The sequence below is a fragment of the Tenrec ecaudatus genome, chromosome 4 (assembly GCF_050624435.1).
Source record: "Tenrec ecaudatus isolate mTenEca1 chromosome 4, mTenEca1.hap1, whole genome shotgun sequence".
Taxonomy (NCBI): domain Eukaryota; kingdom Metazoa; phylum Chordata; class Mammalia; order Afrosoricida; family Tenrecidae; genus Tenrec; species Tenrec ecaudatus.
In genome coordinates, this window is record NC_134533.1 from 62,088,021 (window position 1) to 62,113,158 (window position 25,138).

The following is a 25,138-nucleotide window of genomic DNA, read 5'->3' on the forward strand; positions in this document are numbered from 1 at the left end:
AACTTAGGAAAACCTATGCCAAACATTACAAAGACTTCTAATTGCCTTGGATACAAAATTCTTTAGCTGTGTCTTGGGGACCTGGGCCAAGGACAGTGGTTATAGAACAGGCAGAAATGGCTGCATGTCCCACATGTTTGAAAGAGCACCTGGCAAGATGTGGTCACTGATTGAAAGTAGGAAGAAAGAGGGGAGGGGACCGTTACCTTTGTCATTTCCAAGTCTGTCATCTCATTGAACGGCTGGCGTCAACTCATAATAAGTTACCAGGCACTGTGCTAATGATTTAAATAGTTGAAGTGATTTCAATCTCACGGTCATCATCTTTACTGTTATGTTACAGGTGAGGAAACCGGCGTGGAGAACCTGCCTAAGAAGTGCACACTGGTAAATGGCAAAACTGAGACTTAACACTCACAACATCTTACCCACAGAGTCCCTGAATGTAACTATTAAACTATATGTAGTCCTTTAGTTAAAAGTGTAATTACTGTTTTCAACATATAATAGTTGGTATAGAGCTTAAATTTTGAAGAATATATAATGAAAAGGTCTTTCTTTCATCCTTGCCTTCTTGCCTCATTTGCCTTCTCTGCAGACAAATAGCCTTTCCTTTGTGTGTGAATAGATTAGCCTCCCATTTGGCATAATACTAGTATACTATAGATATTGTCTTGTACCTATAGTGGATGTGTGTGTGGGTTACTCAACAACATCCTCGACATTGTTCTAGTTGAGACAAAAGGCCTCTTTTTCATTGCTGCTTAGCAGTTCATTATATGGATGTACCACAATTTAATGAACCCATTCCCCACTGAAGGGCATTAGAATGTTTTCCAATATTTTGCTCTAAAGGAAAATGACAGAATTTAAGTTATTGTGTGCATGCATAAGCACACTGTATATGCCAAATAAGCACAAAGGGGGTTGATATGAGTATGGTGAAATTCATTGCTGTGAGTTGTGTTTTGTTACTAATATGGCATTTCCCTTATAGTATAGGCGTGTAATAAAGCAGCAAATATAGGAATGGTTTTCTATCAGCAGGGACCCATATCAGGCACTGTAATCATATATATGCAAGGGCTTGTAGATTTCAAAACTGAGTATTCAAAAATGGCATTCTTGGCTGGGAGTGAAAGATGTCCACATACAGAGGGAAACTTTCATTCCTACCGAAAAAATGGCTCATCACTGCGTGGAAGAACTTGCCTGGAGAGACACTGGTACATTTGACCTTTATTAGGATTATGATACAATTCTTACTCTAGAAAGTTGCCTTATAAAAATAGCCATCATGGCTCTTGTTCCCACTGTGTATATACGGAAGCCAGGCAAAAGGGAATAAAAAGCGTTTCTATGTAAAATGAAGACGACCTAAGTAAGCCTGTGTGTAAAGAACTGAGGAACGGTGTTAAGGTGGTCTGGAGTGTAACATCGGCTCAGTCTCTGCCTGGGCAGAAACGAAGCGCATGTGAAGGTACAGCTATCGTGCTGCGCTTGGCGTTTTCCTGTGCTGCTGACTGGGTGAGTACTATGTCCGGGGACAGTTCCAGACTCTCTGAGGTGAACACGCACAGTATAGACAAATACCAAATGTCTGGCGGAAAACAAGCTCAAAGAGAACGACGTGGCAAAAATCAAGAAATGTATCTGAGATGATTCTGCTTTTGTACATGGCATAAATAGTGCATTCATAAACAATTTTGTTCATTTTCCCTCTGACTATTTTTGTTTCGTAGTTATTAGCTCTAAAACATTAGTGAATGAACCTTATAATGTTGAAGAATGGCACTTTGATTAATGAAGACTGCATTTTATCTAGAAATTAATTGATTGTTAGTTGCATCACATTTAAGGCATACCGTATATACTTGAATATAAGCCGACCCGAGCATAAGCCTAAGTACCTAATTATTACCTGGGAAACCAGAAAAACTGATTGACTCAAGTATAAGCCTAGGGTGGAAAATGCAGAAGCTATTGGTGAGTTTCAATAATCAAAACAAATGAAAATAAAATTACTAAAAATTGAGACATCAGTGGGATAATGCATTTAAATATTTATTTTAAATAAAAAACATAAATAAAAGAACAACAAGTTATTTAACACTAGTAAACCAGCACAGTAAGTGGAAAATAGGTTCAATAAAAACAATAAGGTATCAACAATGATACCTTAAGAGTACTATTCCCTGAGCTCAATCAGCAACCAAGCTAAAATGTAAAGAGTTAAAATCCTTCAAAACTGGATTCCTCATCATCATCCGTATCCCAATGCAGCGCTTCAGCTGGTGTGAGGTCATCACAGATGCTGTCCTCACTGAGATCGCCGTCATCACCATCACTGCTGTCATTTTCATACAAAGCGCAGTCTTCACTGCCATCCATAGCATTACTAATGCTACATTTCTGGAAGGCACGTCACACCATGTCTTCTGGAATGTCTTCCCATGCATGTCGAACCCACTTTGCTATTAACTCTATGTCAGGCTTCATGAGATTTCCTCCTTTTGTTAGTCGGGCTTGACCAGATGACATCCATTCATGCCACATCCTTCGCACATGGTCTTTAAAAGGCTTATTCAAAGATACAGCCAGAGGCTGCAGTACAGATATAAGCTCACCTGGAATAATGGCTAAAGTAACTTTACTAGATTTTGCCAATTTTTTTTTTATGTCATCCGATAGGTGGGCTCTGAACATATCCCAAACAAGTAAGGATGGCTTTTTCTTTAAGGCTGCTCCTGGTCGTCGGTTCCAAATTTCTTCCAGCTGTTTTTTTGTTCCGTCTTCATCCATCCAGCCTTTAACATGTGCACACACAATAATTCTTGGTGGGTGCTATAGTTTATTGTGCCAGCCTGGCCGATAAACACAAGTAAGATTAACTGAAGGGCAGAGGGATAAATGGCTCGGTGAGCATCACCTTGGTTGTTCTGTGCCTCAGTTTAAAGGGGTACACTACCTGTGGGATGCCTAGCCTGTGGACGGTGTTACTGTAAGTTGAGGTCCCTTTAAGCCCACACGATTGGAATGTTCATCTCTGGAGCTGGGGACCGACAGTTGATGACAGTTGGGGACCTGCCTTGCTGTTTGCTGCCTGGATATATATATAGCCCAGCTCTCTCTACAGAAGGGGACTGGCAACAGGCAGCTCTCAAGCCTAAAAGGACTGCTAGTGTCTCACTGCTTTATAATTTAACTGTTAATTTCTTGTATTATCTATTTGTATATAATTTAACGGTTCATTTCTTGAATTATATATCTATCTTTATAAATATATTTATGTATATAATTACTAGCAATCTGGTTTGTCTCTCTAGAGAACCCTGTCCAATACAGTGGGAAATTGATCTTTTTAGGCAAGGTCTTTCTTTTAAAAATAATGACAGGATGCAGCTTAGTTCCGTTAGCCAAACATGATAGAAGAACTGTAAAGTGTTTTTTTTAATTTCCTGTGGCTTTGAGAAAAATGTTTTTTTCTCCTAAACTTGCCACAGTTCTGTTGCTTGGAAGATCAAAAGTCATGGCAATTTCATCCATATTCCCAATATCTGCCAGGCCATAATTATAAATCCTTCTTTGTTTTATAATATATGACTGGAATGACATAATTTTTTTCTTCAAGGTCTTGTGGCAATTTCTGGGAAATCTTTGTTCTTTGTCTCAAACATTGTAGGCCAAACCTATTCGTGAAGCAGGTACACTATCCTGCTGATGCAGCAAAATTTTCAATGCCTGGTGCTTTATATTTGTCATCCATAGCCATTTGTAGAGCACGTATGAGGATTCCCTGTGTGTTATGCAGTAACCATTTTGATGACACTCCATAACCTATTTATGAAATTCACTCTCCAGAGCTCCATTAAAAAGACATTAAACCATGACGAACTTTTTTAGCTTTTAGAATCTGTTCTAAGTCAGCCTTCATTTTTTGCTACTCCTCACTTGCTTTTCGTCAACACAGAATTCCCTACTTGCAATACTGTTATTACTCTCTTCTGCTCTTGACCTAACCTTGATTTTGAAACCAGCCTCATATGACCGGCATTTTTATTTTGGTTCAAGAGTATCCATTTCTAATAGGATAAAAAAAAAACAAACCAAGACTTTGAAAAAGAACTTTCATGGTAATGTCCCCCTTTCCCCCCCGCGTGTTAGCTGGGAGGAGGGGGGGAGTCTGTGCAGGTGGGAGATGCAGGATGTGAATTTTTTTTATTAAAATAACTTTATTGGGGTCTCTTACAGTTCTTATAACAATCCACACATCAATTGTATCAAGCATCTTTGTACATATGTTGCCATCATTATTTTCTAAACATGTACTTTCTTTTTTTTTTTTTAAAGTTATTTTATCAGGGACTCATACACTTCCCATCACAATCCATACATACATCAATTGTGTAAAGCACATTTGTACATTCGTTGCCCTTATCATTCTCAAAACATTTGCTCTCCACCCAAGCCCCTGGCATCAGCTCCTCATTAACACAGAGACCAGAGAGGAGAGATGGAGCACAGCCACAGACACATCCTTACCAGTTCAGCTGCCGGCGTAAGTGAATCACTACGGGTGCTTCTGCAAATTGGAGTCGTCCACGTCATAGGACGGCTCTGATTGGTTAGATATGAGTAAACAAACATTCAAAGCCCTGCAGTGTCAGCGGGACTTTGAATGAACAGCAGAGAAATGGCAATCACCGGCGAGATAACGGGCGCTTGTCCTGTTACCTCAGGGGGTCCAGGGAGATGTTACACCTTGCTCGGGTACCACTGACCAGTGTATAAGCCGAACCCCAGATTTTCAGCACATTTTTTTGTGCTGAAAAGCTCGGCTTATACCTGAGTGTATACGGATAATGGGATATGAAAGGATGATGATGCTATCATATTTTGAGGGCTCATAGGCTGTGTCACATCAGCCATTACAGTACTCTCAGCTCTTCTCAGTAAACATTCCTGCTGTGCAGCCTTTCTGTGCTACGTTTGAGTTTCTGCCCTGCCAGCTGACCACCTGGCTAAACCACGAGTGGCTAACTGCCACACAGACTTTCTAGTTAGCAATGTGTGACCTGTCTTACGTGGCTCATGAAAGTGGGTTTCCTGGGCCTGGAGTGACTGTATCCTTTCCTCCTCTTTCCTTCCTAGCCCTCTCTGCACTTCTCACATGGTATGTTCCACACACTCTTTCTGCTAGAGAAGGAGGAAATGAACTAGGAGTACCTGTAGTTTGTGACAATTTCACTCTTTTATGGGTTCCAAAATGCTTGTAGAAGGTTTACTTTTACATTTATGTTCAATTCCACAATCAATCCATTTATTAAAAACACCATTACATCCTTAGAAATTGACCATTTCTCAGGGTCAGGCAGTCATTGTTAAATGTTCTAATAATAACATTCAGCTTTGAATAATGTTCATCTAGGTATTTGGGGATAAAATGGAAAGCAATAAGGGCCTTATGCTTGTACATTTAGAAGCACAAACAGCAAGAAATGCTGGGGTCTTTTTGGCCATCATAGCTGAGAATAGCAACGCACATTAAGCTTCAGCCTCCTTGTGTACTAGTTGGCAAGTCCCTTGGTTTTCCAGCTCAGAAGAGTGAGGTGCGAACCTTCACCAGCTTGCTCAGAAGCACTTAGTTGCTCAGTAGGACCGGAGGGGCTGAATCTGTGTACTGCTTTACCCAGGGCAGCAGGCATCCCTGAGTCTTTGATGAAGGGGTTTCAATTAATAGCTACCACAGTCGACTCTTTATTCTCAGTCAATTATTGTTATTCATGGAGAGAGAGTAAAACATGGTGAGTCATAGAGAAATGGTTAATTATTTTTTTAAAATTTTCCTGTGGTGCATTCAAGTTTGGTTGCTTCTCCTAACTTAGTCAAAATGGCATGCTACAAGTCTTTTTAAAAAGAGTAGATTCTAAGCCTATTTAATTTGTTCATCTCCCAAGAATTTTTCTTTGTATTTTAAAAATAATGTAGATTCTTCTGAAAGTTAGGAGACATTTCCACTTTAAAGTTAAATAAGCATACTATTTAAATTCCAGTTTTAAAATGTATTTTGCTCAAAAGTGCACATTACTAGCATTTTTTGGACTACAAAACACATTTGGAAAACTTGAAATTCTTGTTGCCTATATTTACTTTGTGCATTCAACTTTCTTCTGCTTCATGGAATGTTTATTTCTTGAGTCCTAGTGTGAAAATGATTAAGGTTAAACTATATCTATGGGGTCACAGATTGAGATTGCAGATGTCTCTTAAGTGTAAAAATGCCTGTTTTCTAGTTTTTCTATCTGTAAGCCTAAGAATCTCTTTTACTCTTTTTGGTAAAGACTAGTCCATATGTTAAACCAAATGAAGCAGGGCATGAAATTTGTTGAAAGCTCTTTCTTGCACTTTATTACTTTAAAAATGTTTTAAGATAATTGTAGGGTCAGTCGTGTGCAGTTTAAGAAATGATACACAGAGTTCTGCAATGCAGTTACGTACCTACATGGCTCTTCTAACAATAGCCTTTGCTACTCCCCCCAAATGACCTTTGTTTTCCTGATGAGTCTGGGGAAGAAGGTGGAAGGAGATTCTGGTTGCATTAAAAGGCTCAGCTGCGAGTTATTGTTAACAGGGCTAATTGTGATTGCCGTCCTTTTGGGTATAAAATGAGCCATCTCAGAAGCAGGAAAAGGGGAATCTCATTACCAGTAAGAGAGGGGCAGGGAGTAGGGTATTTCATTTGGACCTTGAGAATCTGGTGCAGTGAACTTCCTCCATCCAGGAGACAGCTTTGAAGAGTTGGAGAGAAGCTGCAACAGCAGAACCAGGAGCCAGTGCAGTGGACAAAACAAGGAAAGCTGAGTGCTTTGGGGCAGAAGGCTGGTCTGTGGAGTAGGGTGCCTCTGGGCACTTAATTGGGGGAACTAGAGCTGAGTGTCTGGGTTGAGGCTTACAGCAGAGTGGCATGCCCTATGGGCATTTATTGGCAGCCCTAAAAGAGCTTTGGAACATTGCCTGAGCAGAGCAGAGGCCAGGGCAAGAGGATGAGAGCACAGGGCATGGCAGAGGAGAAACTGTCTCCGCTGAAAAACTGTCCTGAACATTTCTCACTTGAAGTGTGTTAACTTCTGTAAAACAGCACCTAATGGTGAGTATGATCTGTTAGTTTTGTGTGGCCAGTACGATGCATTCTCAAACCCAGCTGAAATGTTGTGAGTGGTGTAGGAGATAGAGCAAGTTCCCATGTACCCATTGCCCACTTCTCTGCTAGAGGCAGCATCCCCACCAGGGAATTGACAGACTTACTCCACCGACCTTATTTACCAGTTTTACTTTCACTGATGTGTGTGTGTGTGTATTTGCTAAGGATCCTTTGTACCACATCACTCCCCTATGTCCTTGACTCTCTACCACCCAGCAACCCCCAGTATATATTTTCCATCTCTATAGTTTTGTCATTTTTAGATACATTCATTGTATGTGCTTAGTGTCAGAAAATAAGAACTACATGAAAAACAGCAAAGAATTCTTAATATGTATCTATATTATTAAGTATTCTAAAGATCTTTTTGCTAGAAATGTAAATTCATCTCCTTTTTTGGTCATTGGGTAAATCATAATTTTTTGGCATAAATGAACAATTCCCATGTAGTAAAACACTGAATACTCCATTTGTATAACTGAGTTGTTAAAAAAAATCATTCAATTCAAGGTTCATCATACTGTCACCTTCCCAGGTAATATTTTTAAAATTCAAACTAAAGTAGCCCACAAGTTGCTCCTCATCTCGTTGTTTTCATGTTTATCCAGCACATAGATGTTTTCTTATTTATCTGCTTGCTTCTCTTACCTCTTCCACTTGGAATATAAGTGGAATATGTCTTTTACTCTATATTTCCGATGCCTAGAGTGGTATCTATACCTAAAGTGAGTTTTATTGAATTATATGCACTTCATATAATAGAAAAGGGTCAGAAGACACTCTCTAAGCCTGTGATTTAAAAAACATAAAGCATTTGACAAATATTTCATTTTGATGGCTTGAGTTTTAGTGTATAGCACTGGAATGACTGAAATGTGTAGAATCATTTTACTGTAGTTTAGGCAGGACTTGTTTGGAACATTAAATCCCAGGAAGGTAGAGCAATTATTTTTATGATGGATTTAATGTAGTTTATAGTTATTCAGTAATCTTTTATGAATTGATAAAACTCGGAGCATTTATTACTTAATTCATTTTCCACCATTGCTTTGAAGAGTCTGGTCTGGTAGCAGAGTTTCTCTGGGTTTGAAATCGATCTCATGTATTACTTATGTGGCCTTATGCAAATTAGCTGACTTCTCCGTGCCTTGTTTTCATAATCTGTAAAATGGGAATAATATAACTTATTTTATAGAATTACATGAGGCAATGTCCCAAAAATACTTAGACTAGTTCCTGACACTTAAAAAAATACCTAGTAAATGTTGGCTATTCTTCAGTATGAGGAAGTTAATATCTGGAATGTTCATACACAAGTAGTTGAAATGACATAATTTGTTCCATCCATATATAGCCAGATAGAGAGCAATAGATTATAAGAGTTTTACCTATAATCTGAAAATGAATTCAGGCCTATTTATTTCCTCTTATTACATTAGATGGTTTTATGAACATCAAATAGTTTGGAAAGTGCTGAAAGAAAATGAAATCCTAGAGGCATAGGAACATCCCCTCTTGGTCGTTGATTGTGTGTCTTACTAGGAATGCGTGACGTTACCTCGGAGCATACACTGCTCTCTGGTTGTCCATGGAAATTATGATCCCGAATACAAACTTCCCAGCTATGGGTTAAGTTCTGATGGGGAGCGAGGCAGCCGTGCGAAGGGTTGGAAGCTGTTTCCATTTGAATTTTGCTCCCGTCATCCTTCTTTTTGAGCTTCTTTCACACGCCCCATCGCAGATGTCCAGTTTTCTTCACTGTGCTCTCGCACACCAACCACGTTTTCTGCAAACGCCTGTTCTGATAATAATTGGCTAACGCTTTGGATTGCGTTAGTCCCTCATTATTTCTCTCCCCACCCCCTGGAGAGCGTGTATAGCCTAAATTGCTTAAAGCTTTCACGTCCTTCAAAACTTAGTTCCTGCTAACCCTTTCAGTCTGTATCTATTCATACAATCATGTGACTTTTCTTTTTTATTCTGTCAATATAGTGAATTACATTGATTTTGATTTCCCCCCCCAATGTTAATCAAGCCATGTGTTCCTAGAATGAACTGTCTTGTTCATCATGTAGTATTTGTTTTATTTATTTGAAGATTTAATTTGTTAAACATTATTTAGGATTTATGTTTCTGAGATATACTGGTATGTGAGTTTCCTTTCTTGTTGTATTACTGGTTTTTATAAGATAGCAATATTCTTTCCATTTATATTTTATGGAAGATACTATGTAGACACGAAATGATTTCTTTTTTAAAGGCGTGGTAGAATTCACAAGCAAGGTTATCTGGGCCTGGAGCTTTCTTTGTGGAAAAGTTTTAGCATAAAATTTAATCTCTTTAATATTCAATATTTTCAAACTCTTTTTCCCTTTAAAACACCTGTTTATTTTGAAATAATTATAGATTTAAAGAAAAGTACAGAGACGTCGCTTACAGCGTTACCCACCCTGCTTTAATGCTAACAGCTGTAGTAATGTACCAATGCCAGGAAAGAATGCTGGTGCAGGCCACAAAGTCTCTTCTGATTTCTCCAGTTATATGTCTACTCGTGTGTGTATGTGTGGTTCTGTACAAGTTGATCTTACTGCAGCTTTGTGTAACCATCCATCATCATCCAGACACAGAACTCTGTGATGCTCCTTTACATCCATGCCCTTCCCTCCTCCTCCCTCCAGGCAACCAGTAATCTCATCAGTATGTTCTCTTGTTCACTATGTCAGGAACGCTCTATAAAAGGTATCACGCAGTATGCAGCCTTTCATCGCTTGGCATAAGCGCCCGAGCTTTACCAGAGTTGTAGACGGCAATCGTTTATTCCATTTGTTGCTGAGCGGCATTCCCTGGTGTGGCTTCTTGGTGTGGCTGTCCCACAGCTCTGACCATCCACCCCCTGGGGCACTGGCTCTCCACCTTCCTAATGCCACAGCCCTGACATACAGTTCCTCATGTGGTGGTGACCCCCCAACCATAACATGATTTTTCATTGCTATTTATAACTGTAATTTTGCAACTGTTATGAATCCGACGACTCCTCTGAAAGGGTCGTTTGACACCCAAAGGGGTCATGAACCACAGGTTGAGAACCGCTGCTCTAATGGAAACGAGTTGTTTCCAGTCTGGGGCACTACAAGGCTGACATGAACATCCACGTGTAGTTCAGTCAGTGTGTTAAGATTCTCTAGTGCAGGGTCCTCAAACTTTTTAAATGGGGCCAGTTCACTGTCCCTCAGACCCATTGGAGGGCTGGACGATAGTTTTTTTTTTTTAAAAACTATGAACAAATTCCTATGCATATTGCATTTATTTGATTTTGAAGTAAAAAAAACGGGGCAAAAATACCGGGCGGGCCGGATAAATGTCCTTGGCGGGCTGCAGGTGGTTTGAGGATGCCTGCCAGCGCAGTGATTCTCAACCTTCCTGATGCTGTGGCCCTTTCATACAGGTCCTCAGGTTGTGGTGACCCCCCTCAACCATAAGATTATTTTTCTTGCTACTTCATAACTGTCATTTTGCTACTGTTATGAATTGGGTGACCCCTGTGGTTCAACCATTAAAGGGATCGCGACCCACAGGTTGAGAACCACTGCTCTAGAGAAACAGAAATAAATAAATAGAAGAGAGGGGTGAGGGCAGGTGTACAGTTTTGTATCCCCAGACCCAGAGGTATGGAAAGTGAAGGGTTTGTGAAAAAAATGTCTATTTTGTAGTTGGGAGCAAAATACAAGGAGACTTCAAAAGTACTGTAGAAAAAGTACCTTTTAATTCCATTTTCCAGGAACTTTTGAAGCACAGCCATACACTCTAAGGCAAATTCCCTTTTTACCTTTAAGGCCTCCAACTAACTGTCTGAGGCCCATTCACATTGTGAAAGGGAATTTCTCTACTATGGCCAGCTGATTCAATCACATGCAACTACCTGGAAACAATGTCTAGACTAGTTTAGGACTGAACAGCTGGCTACCAGAGCCTACCAAATTGACACATAAAATTAACCACCACAGTGTGAACCTAAATTATCATTCATTGGACTAAGTGCCCAGGGATGCGATTGTTGGATGGCTGGTAAGCACTGGACTGCTAACTGAAATGTTGGTGGCGCAAACCGAGCAGCTGCCCCAAGAGAGAAAGATGAGGCCGTGTGCTCCCATTAAGCTGTCCAGTCTCGCTGCTCTCCCCTTGGCTCGGGGCTGACCACTGCCGGTCCTGGGCACCCGATCCTCCAGTGACAGTCTTGGAACCAGTTTGCTCCTTCTCTAGCTTTTTGTTTGCTCCTTTCTATCCTTGATCTTTGGGTTTACTCACTTCTGCATGCTGTCTTTGAGCAGCAGGAGATTGACTCGGCACTTACGTGAACGCAGAGTGGGTGGTGAGCATTGTCTATGTTAACCTCATGGCTGATTGTTGTTGTCTGCTGTGGTAGTTGTGTAATCTGGTGTCAATTTGGAATGTGAGAGGATTAAAAGTAAAGGGGTAGAGCCTAGTCTGTCACTCCTGAGAATTCTGGGAAATTCTGATTTTTCCTCATTGGAGGTGGGAGACACCTCTCTGTCTCTGTTTCTTCCTGGGATACGTTGCAGCTGACAAGACCCATGGAGCTACACATGGAACTTCTCCTGCGCTGGAGAAGCTACGTGAACCTACCCTGATGTAACCAGACCTCTGAGGCAGGAGCAGCCATATAGAGACCCTGGCCCAGTGCTAAGATGCTTATAACGCCACTGGATGCACAAGACTTCTCATGCACCGACCTGTGATCTTCCTGCATTCAGCGTCATTGCCTGTATTTCGTGAATCTGAAGAGGACTTTATAAATTGGTATTGGACATATGGGCTAATATCGGACTTATGGGCTTAAACTGGACTGGATTGGAATGATTTCTTAATGTAAAATTACCCTAAATATAAAACTCTCTCTTATACACATGTGTGTGTCTATGGATTTGTTTCTCTAGCCTACCCAGACGAACACATCTACAGATGAAAAGTTTGAATCCTCAATCTCATTAATTGGATTTGTACATTCAAATGATCTTATAGAGGAGCAAGGGCCTGGTGTGTGATTCGATATGTTGGATTTGCACAGATTTGTACTAGTTGAGCCATAAGTGTCAATGTGTAAACTTGTTTTGATTAAAAATTTTAAAATTAAAAAACCAAACCGATTTGCAGCCTCAGAAACCCTATACAGGGTTGATAGGAGTCTGACTTGACTCGCTGGCAGTGCGTTTGTTTTTTTGGCCGTTGGTTATCAGCCTCCATAGAAAGTGCTGAATTGTTTCCAGAGCGTGTACCCATCCATTTTACATCCCACTAGTGACGTATGAATCATCTAGTTTCTCCATGTTCTCACCAGCGTTTGGTATCGTCATTCTTTTTAAACCTGAGCCATTGTGATTGGTGAGCAGTGAGCTCGTTGTTTTTAGGTTCACATTTCCCTGATGGTTAATGGCACGGCGCATCTCTTCATATGCTCACTTGCCATTTGTGTATTCTCGTTGGTAAAGTGTTTTGACTTTTCTAATTGGATTTTTTTTAAGTGTTGAGTTTTAAGAGTTCTTTATATATTCTAGGCACAGGTCTTTTGCTACTTTTGTGATTTGTAAATGTTTTTTCCTGACTGTAATTTGCCTTTTAACTTTAACAAATATATCCTAGAGCAAATATGTTTTTAAAATTTTGATCAGGTCCAATATCAGTCTTTCCTTTGTATCTTTTATTTTGAGTGAGCATTAGAGTTCTGGAACTTCTTGGACCTATGGGTTTATAATTTTCATCAAATTTTGAAAATTTGCAGTCATTATTTTGTTAAATATTTTTCTGATTCTTTTGTTTTCTTGAAACCCCATTTAGATGTACATGTCAATATTTGGTGTTTGTCCCAAAGGCCACTGAATCTGTTCCTTTATTTTTTTCTGTGTTTCATTTTAGATAGTTACGTTTTAATTAGCTTTGGAATTATTTAATCTGCTGCTAAACATATCCACTGTGGTTTTAATTTCAGATATTATACTTTTCATCTATACTGGTTTCATATGAGTCACTTAAAATATCTTCCATTTTTCTGTTTGTTATATTCATATATATCCACTAACCTCATGAATACCTGGAGTGTATTTATAATAATTGTTTTAAGATTCTTATCTGATAGCTATATCATTACTGCCATTTCTGGGCCCTGGTTTCCCATTCTTTGCATGACTGCTTACTTTTAGTTCTTTGGCAGACATGGCGAAGTTTATGTTGCTAGCTGATGGTGGTTTTGAAATGCTGACCTTATGGTTAGCAGCCCAACATAAAACCAAATCACATTTAACCCTATGATCTCGGGAACCCTGGCTGTGTAGTGGTTACTTGGTGGGTTGCTAACTTCCAGGTCAGCAGTTCAAACCCACTCACTAGCTGCTCAACAGGAGAAAGACCAGGCTTTCTGCTCCTTGGAAGCCCACAGCAGCCATTCTACCCAGCCCTACAGGGTCACTCTGAGTTGTAATCTACTCGAGAGTTCATGGGCTTAGTTGACTTTCTAAAGATGGTGTTGGAATGTGTTCTGGCATGCAGTTAAGTTGCTTGGAATAATTTGAAGCCATTTTCAGATTTGATTTTTAGCTAAGGTTGGTCAGATCCAGACCCTTTTTATTACAGAGTTGTAAGAGTTACCATATATACTTGAGTATAAGCCGACCCAAATATAAGCTGAGGCACCTATTTTTTTTGGGGGGGGGATTGTGTAAGAGAGAGCTTTATATCAAAGAGCAATTAATATTGAGAAAATATCCCAGCCCAGTCCAGATCTAGTCCATAAGTCCGATATTAGTTCATATGTCTGATACTAGTCCATAAATGCTTTTTTCTTTTGCTGTTTTCTTTTTCTTTAAAAAAATCATTTTATTGAGGGCTCGTACAACCCTTACCACAATCCATCCATCCATCCATCCATTGTGTCAAGCACATTTGTACACATGTTGCCATCATCATTCTCAAAACATTTGCTTTCTACTTGAGCTCCTGGTATCAGCTCCTCATTTTTTCCCTCCCTTTCCACTACCCCTCCCTCAGGAAACTTTGATAGTTTACAAATTATTATTATTTTGTGATGTCTTACACTGTCCGACATCTCCCTTTACCCACTTTTCTGTTGTCCGTCCCCCAGGGAGGGGGTTATATGTAGATCCTTGTAATCAGTTCCCCTTTTCTACTCCACCCTCCCGGTATCGCCACTCTCACCTCTGGTCCTGAGCAGGTACTCTGTCCTGGAATCTCTATTTCCAGTTCCTATCTGTACCAGTGTATATCCTCTGGTCTAGCCGGATTTGTAAGGTAGAAATGGGATCATGATAGTTAGGAGTGGGGTGGGGGAGGAGGAAGCATTAAAGAACTAGAGGAATGTTGTTTGTATATTTCATCATTGCTACACTGCACCCTGACTGGCTCATCTCTACCCTGCGACCCTTCTGTAAGAGGATGTCCAGTTGCCTACAGATGGGCTTTGGGTCCCCACTCCGCACTCCCCTTCATTCACAATGAAATGATTTTTTGTTCTCGGATGCTTGAGACCTGATCCCATTGACACCTCATGATCACACAGGCTAGTGTGCTTCTTCCATGTGGGCTTTGTTGCTTCTCAGTTAGATGGTCACTTGTTTATCTTCAAGCCTTTAAGACCCCAGATGCTATATCTTTTGATAGCCAGGCACCATCAGCTTTCTTCACCACGTTTGCTTATATAGCCCCCATTTTGTCTTCAGCGATATTGTTGGGAAGATGAGCATAACAATGCCAGGTTATTAGAACAAAGTGTTCTTGCATTGAGGGAGTACTTGAGTGGAGGCCCAGTGTCCATCTGCTACCTTAATACTAAACTTATAAATATATGCACATATATTTCCCCATCATCATATATAAATATATTTACATATGTACATGTCTGTATTTAGACCTCTATAAATGCCCTTTGCGAGGCAACTAATTTTACCACAAAAACTGCATTAAAAATGTGCTGAAAAACTCAGCTTATACATCAGTACATATGGTATTTATAATTCTGGATATAAGTCCTTTGTCAGAATATGTATTGTAAACATTTTCTCTCAGTCTGTAGTCTGCTTATTTATTTTCTTAATTTCTTTTGAGGAACAGAACATTTTAATTTTGATGAAGGCTAGCTTATCAATTTTTCTTTCATGGTTAATGATTTTCTGCATTCTAAAAATTCTTTAGCTTATCAAGAAGCTATGAAGATATTCTGTGTTTTAGAAGCTATATAATTTTAGCCTTTATAGGATTAATTTCAAGTTACCATTTGCAGTGTGAGATAGAGCTGAAGTTCATTTTCTTATTTTTCCCCTATGAATATTCAATTGTCGTGGCACCATTTATTGAAAAGTTTCTATTTTCTAGCCTTGTTGAATTACTTGGCTACCTTTGTTGAAAAATCAGTTGACTCCATGAGTACTTACTGAAGCTCTGTACTGTTGTCTCTTTGTACTCCCGTCCCAGTGTCTTGATGTTACATGCAAAGTCTTTAAACAACAGTGGCGTCCTTCAACTTTGTCTGTTTTTCAGAATTGTTCAAGCTCTCTTGAGCCTTTGCCTCTATACGTACCATTTAGAATCAGTTTTCCCACTTTTATAAATATATGTCTAGGTTACGAATTTTGGCAAATTCTTGCCCATGTCATTTCTTAGAAATCATCTTGTCGGCCTGCTCCAGATAATATTTCTTAGGAGCATTGAACTTTATACTATTTTAAACTTTTATATCTCTTAGCTTTTAAAAAGGGGACATATTAATAAATGTCTTTCTTAACATCTTTGCCTGGATATAATTTTGGTAGAACTAAATAGTTATTGTGGCAATACTTAGAGCTTAAAAAAATCATTTTATTGGGGGTTCGTACAACTCTTATCACAGTCCATCCATCCATCCATCCATCCATCCATCCATCCATCCATCCATCCATCCATGCATCCATCCATCCATGCATCCATCCATGCATCCATTGTGTCAAGCACATTTGTACATTTGTTGACATCATCATTCTCAAAACATTTGCTTTCTACTTGAGCCCTTGGTATCAGCTCCTCATTTCCTCCCCTCCCTCCCCTTACCCCCTCCCTCATTAACCCTTTAATTTAGAAATTATTATTATTTTGTCATATCTTATACTGTCTGACATCTCCCAATTTAACTGTTAGAATTTAACTGTTGATTTAGTACATGCTAAGAAGATACAGGTCAGACTACAAAGTACTTATAAAAGAATGAGATGTTTGCTCTGTAGTATCAGAGTAATGTAGTATCTGCTACATTATATTTCATAGGCAGGTATTAGTTTAATATTCATGGACATAGTTTTTATGGAAAACTGGAATATTAAATACTATAATGATGATGCTTTATTGTTTTTATATTTCCAAATAAATATGAATTTTCCCAAAGCTTCAAACTGCCTAATTTTCGTGGTTGTCTTGAAAAATATGCTGCATTTCTTAGTGACTTGTAATGGCAAAGGGAATTGCATTACAGTGTGTACGATGTTTTCTAGAATTTGCCTAACTATATTATAATATTCATTTTTATAATTATTTTTGAATTGTGGCATTACGTATATAATACATTAACCAACAATTTATGATTCCAGTTACATAAATGGGTCCTTTTTAGTTTCTTGCAGTAAATACATGTAAATGTTATGAATAAGAATGTAGAGGAACTTTAATGTCATTTTAATGGGTTCATGTTTGTATTGAATAACTCAACTGCAACTTTTAATTTCAGATTGGCGTGTTCACGGAATAAAAATGTGAATTAACTGAAATGAATCAGGGCGCTTCAGGGCAAAGATGCATGGAACTACGGAGGCTATTCATTCTCTTTGGGCGGCCATATTGTTTTATGAGAAACGAGCCGTTTTGTTCTGGAGGACAATTACTCTGTGGCAAAGAAGTGCCTTGGGATTATAGATCATTTCCAATGTTATGGGCATTTCTGTCAGCTGAAAATAGTTGCTGATTGGGACTGGCCTTGGAAAAAGAAGTGGAAATTATATTTCCAGCTTTGTAGAGAGGCACCTTGACTCGTCAATCAGTTGTATTGTGCGGGAGCCTTGGAAGCTTGTTTTTACAAAGTTTAGAATCCTGTCATGTAAGTCCACGCAAAGGACAAACCAGTTGCAGAAAAGTGCTCCAGTGTACGATTCAGATGATCAGAGACGACGGATTTGAGAGCAGCAAGGTGCTAATTGTACATGCTCCCGGCATTAAATGGACAAAGAGCTCAAAGCAGGGAGGGCATCCACCTGGGCTGGAGCTGTAAGTTTTTGTTGAAAGATAGTGTCTGATGTGCTTTATCCTGCCTATCTCGGGGCAATACACTCACATCCTTTTTAATTTTCCCCCTGTTGTGTTGTATATAGGGATACTTCTCTTTATTATACTTTGTAGAGACTACATCTTTTACAAATTAAAGGTTGGTGGTAATCCTGTGCTAAACAATTGTATTGAGGCCATCTTTCTAACCATGTGTGCTCTCTTGTGGGTCCCTGTGTCACATTTTGGTAATTGTCACAGTACTTCAGACATTTTCATACTGCTACTGTGCACATAATAGACTACAGTATCATGTACACATACATTTATACACACTGGGAAACAACAATTTGTGTGCCTGGCTTTATTGTGATGTTGCCTCTAGTGTGGTGGTCTGGAACCAAACCTGCAGCATGCCTGTGCACTGATATTTCTGAAAGTGGGATGGCTAATCGAATGGTGTTAGACTGTGACAGCTGAATCCCTACAGAGACGTTCTCTAGCCTTCCGACTTCACTTCTGGTCCCAGCCTCGGACGCTTTGCTTTTTCTCCAGCCATCCTTTCATCTGGCCACAGATAATCACAGAGAGCATTTGTATGACATTTCTTCATTTTCCAGGTAATGATGATCTTGACATTGTTCACTTCCTAGCTCTTTTGATCCTCACATCAGTCCTAGGAGACAGGCAATACTATTTTTGCTAATGGACAGATGGGGAAATGGAGGCAGCCATGATAGCACAGCTGGAAGATGCCAGAGGTGGGTCATGAAGTGGAGACTTTGTTCTTAATCCACTTTAATGCCTCCTAGTTCGAATGGATTACACAATCCCCTTTAAGCTTCATTATCAAGATTGTAAACATTATTTCAATAAGTCTAACTGTAAGACCTTTCCAGAAGATCTGTCCAGCAATTCCTGTAATTTCCACTAGAGGTCAGGCTCTCACTTGGCAATATAAATGTCTCCCATTATTGGAAGTGCAACATTTCAAGTCTATTAAATTTTAAAAGATGCTATAGAACACACTTGGGTAGTAGAATAATTTTTGAATTAGAAACATAATCGAAGAGTCATTTTTATAGTATTAAACCATATGCGACTGTTTCAAGACCCAGGATGGTTCAATAGACTGTATTTGCAGACTTTAATCAAGATATCCCATGAGATGATGTCTGGCATTGAATGGCTAATGACCTTGACCTTTCTTTATTGCCTCTAAACTAACCGCACATTAAACATTAAACCAATTTTGGGTTACTAGTACTCTAAATTCTTTTTCCTGACTCATTTAATTCAATCAAGGGCTTAGCGTATACCCTGAGAGTAATGAAACAGTGAAATGATTTAGTGTTCACAAAAAGGATACTTTGGTAATTTGAAGGCTATATATATGGGTCTGTGTAGCCTAGAGACCTTTACTTATCAGTTTTCCAATTTTGAATTAAAGCACAGGAACTAAAAGAACCATTTAGAAGCAACATTTTAAGATAACTTCTGTGGTTATAAAAGAAGAGAATCACATTTTGGAAGGATTGGATTAAATATAGTTATTTGGAAAGTCTAGCACATTCCTAAGTACAGAGTAATTTATCAGCTGACCAGTGACATTAGTTATATGTAAGCAATGGTTCTGGCTACTGTAGGTTAAATAAAGTCTTTCAGGCAGCCTTCAAGCTAACTGAAACAATCTGACTTGACTTCAGATTTGTCACACTGAAAATGAATGGCAACATGCAGAACGGGCCTGGACAGAGAGGGAAGTTACACAGGAAGGGTGGGTGCACTGAGTGGATCTGGAGAGGTAAGAAGTTAAATTCAGGTGATAGTACAGTAAAGAACAAGAGAGTCCTGTAGACTTTGGCAGAAGCAGAAGGGATTCCAGGTAGACAAGTTGCATCTAAGACCAAAGAAGTCTTCAAAGGTAGCAGAGAAGAACAATTGAACACCAAGGCAAGCGTTTCCGATTTCTGATTTTAATATGCACATCACTTATTGAAGGAACCCTGGTAGCATTGGGCTGCTAACCCAAGATCAGTGTTTCAAAACCACAAATCTCTCTTTGGTAGAGTAAGGAGACTACTTGCTCCTGCAAAGTTTTATGTCTCAGAAACCCAAAGAGACAGTTCTACTTTGTCTAATAGGGTCTGCATGAGTCAGAATTGTCTGTGAACACAGTGCCTGGCCATGAGTTTGTTTTTTTGGGGGTATGCCTTATTGTGTACTTGTCTACCAGGGATCGTGCTAACAGTTGGATATGCATTATCTCATTTGTCCTCATAATAATATTTTGAGACGGGTTCTGTTTATCAGTCCCTTCTACAGACAAGATGACTGAGGCCAAGAATGATTCAATAATTTCCCTGAGGTCATGCAGGTCCTGTCAATAGCAAGACAGATCAGAAACCAGGGCTTAGCAACTCCAGCAATGAAAACCTGCTTCTTGTCACAGGAAACATGTCGTCTCTGCCCCAGTTTTATGCTGTCTGTAGTGCCGGGGTGACCCCAGACTTACATCTGATGGGAAATTAACCCCAGAGGGAAGTGCCAATTACAGCAGAAGCAGAGGGTGACAACTCCCAGAGAAATGTGGGTAGGCACATTTTGGTTGAAAATGTGAGGTCTCTTAACCTTTGCCTATCAATCATAGTGAAGAACTTAATTCTCCATGTGGCAGTGATGAGATGGTGGTGAATCTATCCCTTATACTTTGTACTACTTTGTTGTTTTTTTCCTCTCCTAAAATCCACTAATTATCTTAGAAGGTGTTCTCTCTGTGTTGGCGTGGCTTTTCATAAATGACACTCCTGGAGGTGCCCTCTCAAGGACTTTTTGAGTCTTAATAGAAAGAGTAGTGGGCTAGCCTAAAAGGAAGTTTAGGGACCACTAATTTGGTCTGTCAGTATACTTTTGTCACTTTATTTTTATACCTGCAGGCAGCTGTGCTTCTGAGACCTTTTAGTGCTTTAAAGACAGCTTTGATCCCAGATCTCTTTCTGCTTGGGATATGTTTTTGAAGGGATGAGGACAGAATGTCAGCTTTCTTCTCCCAAAGGCACCCGTTGCTGAATTTCCCCTATAATCTCAGGCTTTCATCATTTTCTCCATGTTGATGGTGGCACTAGACCTGGGGAATAGCGTTTGTCTTTTGTTTTCTGACCTCAGTGATTGGTTGAAGGTGAAAGGACCATCAGCTAAGAATGCTTTTAATAAGGCCCTCTTTTCTTGTGGTCTAGCTGGGGTCTGTCTGTGGTCAACTGCAAAAAGTATTTCCTAAGTTCCCTCACTTTTTTCATCTGAAGTTGCTTGAAAGTAATACTTAGGAGGAGTATATCCACATATTGTACAAGGGCAAGCAAATGGAAACTTCTTCTCTTGATATAGCTTTTAATCTCTTGGGTAAAACTTTGATTTATTTTGACAAAATAATACAGGATTCTTAACCTAGCTGTCTAATGTAACATTAGACCCACAAGTGCCAGAATGGCCTTGTAAGCCTCAGCAGAATTCTGTGAGGCCAAAGTTGTTCCAAGATACTTTGGGGATTGGATTTAGTCATCCCCGTTTTCAGTCTATCAATGCCCAACGTTAACTCTCTCTTATACTTGATCTTTTATAGATAAGGAAGCCATTTGATGGGAATTCACTACAACCAAATCTAGACATCTCCTTGTACCTGCCCCCATCCTCTCTAAACCCAATTGTCTTCCTAATCTGTGTTACTCTGGGTAGACTAGAGAAACAAATTCATAGAGACACATATAAGTGCAAAAAAGGTTTATATATAAGAGCAATTGAATATTGAGAAAACATTCCAGCCCAGTCCAGATCAAGCCCATAAGTCCGATATTAGCCTATATGCCTGAAACCAATCTACAAAGTTGTCTTCAGACTCATGAAACACATGTAAGGACATCGAATACAAGAAGATCACAGGCCAGTGGGTGGGAAGTCTGGATTCAGTGGCATTGTAAGCATCTCAACGCTGGCAGGGGTCTCCATGTGGTTCCTTCAGGGTAGCTTCATGTGGCTTCTCCTCAGCAATGTCTCCCAGGGAGTAAGCAGACAACGAGTGGGTGTCCCCTGCTTCCAAGGAGGAAATACAGGAGTTCCCAGACTCCTCAGGAGAAGGCCATGCCCACACAGAGGCCTCATTGTCTATATCCCGATTGACAGGCTACACTCTACCCCTATACTCTTAATTCTCAAATTGATACCAGATTATATAACCACCACATAATCTTTTTCTTTTATTTCCTTAACTCCTGAAGCCAAAGTGATATTTTACACATCTAAATCTGATCAGTTTACTCCTTGGCTTAAAATTTATTACTTTGCACTACTCTTAGGGTAAACACTCAAATCTTTAGTGTACTCTATAAGGCCCAGTAAGGAGCCCTGGTGGTATAGTGGGTTATTAGTTGGGTTGTTAACCGCAAAGTCCATAGTTTGAATCTACCAGACACTCCATGGGAGAAAGATACGGCCTTTTGTAATTATTTATAGCCCCAGAAGCCCAAAGGATTAGCTCTACTATGTCTACTATGTTCTACTGAGTCAGAACTGTTTTTGATGATGGTGGTTTTGTGTGTTTATAAGGCGCTCTAGCAGGTGGTCCCTGTCTTCCTTACCATTCAGAGGGTCCCTTGTGGTATAGTGTTTACATGTTGGACTACTAACTGTGAAGTTAGCAATTCTTTCACTCAGTAACTTCCATAAAGAGTTGCAGTCTCAGAAACCCACAGGCACAGTCCTCCCCTGTGTTGTAGGGTAGAGAAGAGTCAGAATCGAATCAGTGGGAGTGGGTTGATGTAGGTACGTAGGTATGTAGGTACGTAGGTACGTACATATTTTTCCTTACTGTATTTGACAGCAGCAGAACAGCTTGCCTTCTTTGCAGTCCAGCCACACTGCTCCATTTTAATTTCCTCACAGCTTGCAAGTTCCCACTGGGCCTTAACTGGGTCCTCCTTTTGGAAGGTGTCCTTCACTCGCCCTAGCTAACTGCTGGTGGTCCTTTAGAGCTCTGCTCTAATGTCACTCTTCCAGGGAGATAGCAACATCGTCAGATCTCTTTACGTTATAAAAATTGCATCATTGTCAACATGTTTCTATTGTCAGGAAGTTCAGTATCTCCAGTCCCACCTAAGAACCTGGGTCTTGCATGGCATAGTTAGTTCCATGAACTAGGTGGAAAGCGATCGGGACCTACAGTAAGAACAATATAGCTGTTGGTGTTGTTGAAAACTAGTGGTGCACATCCCCCAAGGGGGGATTTGAATGATCTTCTTCATCTGCGATGACCCACCCAGGCTGCAGTATGACTGTTAGTTTGTATTCATTTGTTTGGTAATTGTTCCTTAGAATTCCTAGGTTCCTGGCATGAGCAGGAGTCACCAGCCTAGACCTCTCTGCTTTGTGAGCAGGTTCTGGGTGCCATTCACATTCCTTCTTCATTGTATATTAAGACTTTGTCTAGGCCTTTCAGGTCTACTCTACAGGCTTCTTTAACTTTGAATCTCAAGGAACAATCCCCCCCAAATTGTGGGTTTTGCTTTCCAAGAAAAGTGGTAGTAACCTGACATTCCATGGTGCTCACTTTCCCGACACGATCGCTGAAGACAAAGTGGGTGCATAAGCAAATGTGGTGAAGAAAGCTGATGATGCCTGGCTATCAAAACATAGAGTGTCTGGGGTCTTAAATGCTTGAAGATAAACAAGTGGCCAACTAGCTGAGAAGCAACAAAACCCACATGGAAGAGGCATACCAGCCTGTGTGATCATGAGGTGTAGATGGGATCAGGTATCAGGCATCAAAGACCCAGAACAAAAAAATCGTATCAACGTGAATGAGGGGGAGTGCAGACCCAAAACTCACCTGTAGACAATTGAACATCCCTTACAGAAGGGTCACAAGGAAGAGAGAAGCCATGCAGAGTGCAGTATAGCACCATTGAAACATACAACTTTCCTCTAGTTCTTTAATGCTCCCCCCTCATCATGATCCCAATTATACCTTACAAATCTGGCTAGACCAGAACATGTACAGGGGTACAGATAAGAGCTGGAAACACAGGGAATCCAGGACAGATAAATCTCTCAGGACCAATGTCGTGTAGCGATACCAGGAGGGTAAGGGGAAGTTGTGGGGAGAAAGGGGCAACTGATCACAGTGATCTACATATAACCTCCTCCAAGGGGGACGGACAACAGAAAAGTGGGTGAAGGGAGACGGACAGTGTAAAACATGAAAAAATAATAATTTATAAATTATCAAGGGTTCGTGAGGGAAGGAAGGTGAGGGAGAGAGGGGGAAAATGAGAAGCCTTTACCAAGGGCTCAGGTAGAAAGCAAATGTTTTGAAAATGATTGACACAGTGGATGGATTGTGGTAAGAGCTGTATGAGCCCCAATGAAATGATAAAAAGTGGTAGTTTCTGTTGGCTACAAACCCGGGAAAGGCTCTTCTTGTCCCACCCAGATGCCGGGTGTGTTTGTTAGTGTGCTGACCCATAACTCATGTGCATCTTTCATCGCTAGGGGAAATGCTGTAAGTGACTCTTCGCAACAGAAAGACGGGTTTCGTCAGGAAGGCATTGGTCTGTCCTCTTACTGAGAAGCACCTACGAGATCCTCCAACTAGACTAATTTAACTCCTCCTTCTTGGACACACTATTCAGTCTTTCCCCAAGCACCATCCCTTACTCGCTCGTTGACCTGTTTTCCTCGTGATGATTACTTGTTTAAATATCTGTCTTCTTCACCACAGTACAAGCTTCAAGAGGGCAGGAACTGTTTTTGTCTTCTTTTTCCCCCATTTTAGTGACTTCTCAATATATTATATTTTTCCCACTTTTAACATTTTATTAGGGGCTCATACAACTCTTATCACAATCCATACATATACATACATCAATTGTATAAAGCACATTTGTACATTCTTTGCCCTAATCATTTTCAAAGCATTTGCTCTCCCCTTAAGCCCTCTGCATCAGGTCCTCTTTTTTTCCCCTACCTCCCCGCTCCCCCTCCCTCATGAGACCTTGATAATTTATAGATTGTTATTTTGTCATATCTTGCCCTATCCGGAGTCTCCCTTCCCCCCTTCTCTGCTGTCCCTCTCCCAGGGAAGAGGTCACATGTGGATCCTTGTAATCAGTTCCCCCTTTCCAACCCACTCACCCTCCACTCTCCCAGGATCGCTCCTCACACCCCTGGTCCTGAAGGTATCATCCACTCTGGATTCCCTGTGCCTCCAGCCCCCATATGTACCAGTGTACAACCTCTGCTCTATCCAGACTTGCAAAGTGGAATTCGGATCATGGTAGTTGCGGGGAGGAAGCATCCAAGATCTGGGGGAAAGCTGTATTCTTTATTGGTACTACATCGCACCTTGACTGACCCATCTCCTCTCCTAAACCCCTCTATGAGGGGATCTCCAGTGGCCGACAAATGGGCTTTGGGTCTCCACTCTGCACTTCCTACTTCATTCACTATGGTATATATATATATATTTTTTTGGGGGGGGATGATGCCTTATACCTGGTCCCTTTGGCACCTCGTGATCGCACAGGCTGGTGTGCTTCTTCCGTGTGGGCTTTGTTGCTTCTGAGCTAGATGGCCACT

General features: G+C 40.3%; 1 protein-coding gene across 1 annotated transcript in view; it reads left to right on the plus strand.

The window, feature by feature from the left end:
• Positions 1-25,138, plus strand: part of STK33 (serine/threonine kinase 33) — a 227,320-nt gene that overhangs the window by 33,196 nt on the left and 168,986 nt on the right. Inside the window, exon 2 of the mRNA XM_075548449.1 lies at positions 344-387. The gene's annotated coding sequence lies outside the window, so the exon portion shown is untranslated. The remainder of the gene's footprint in view (positions 1-343; positions 388-25,138) is intronic.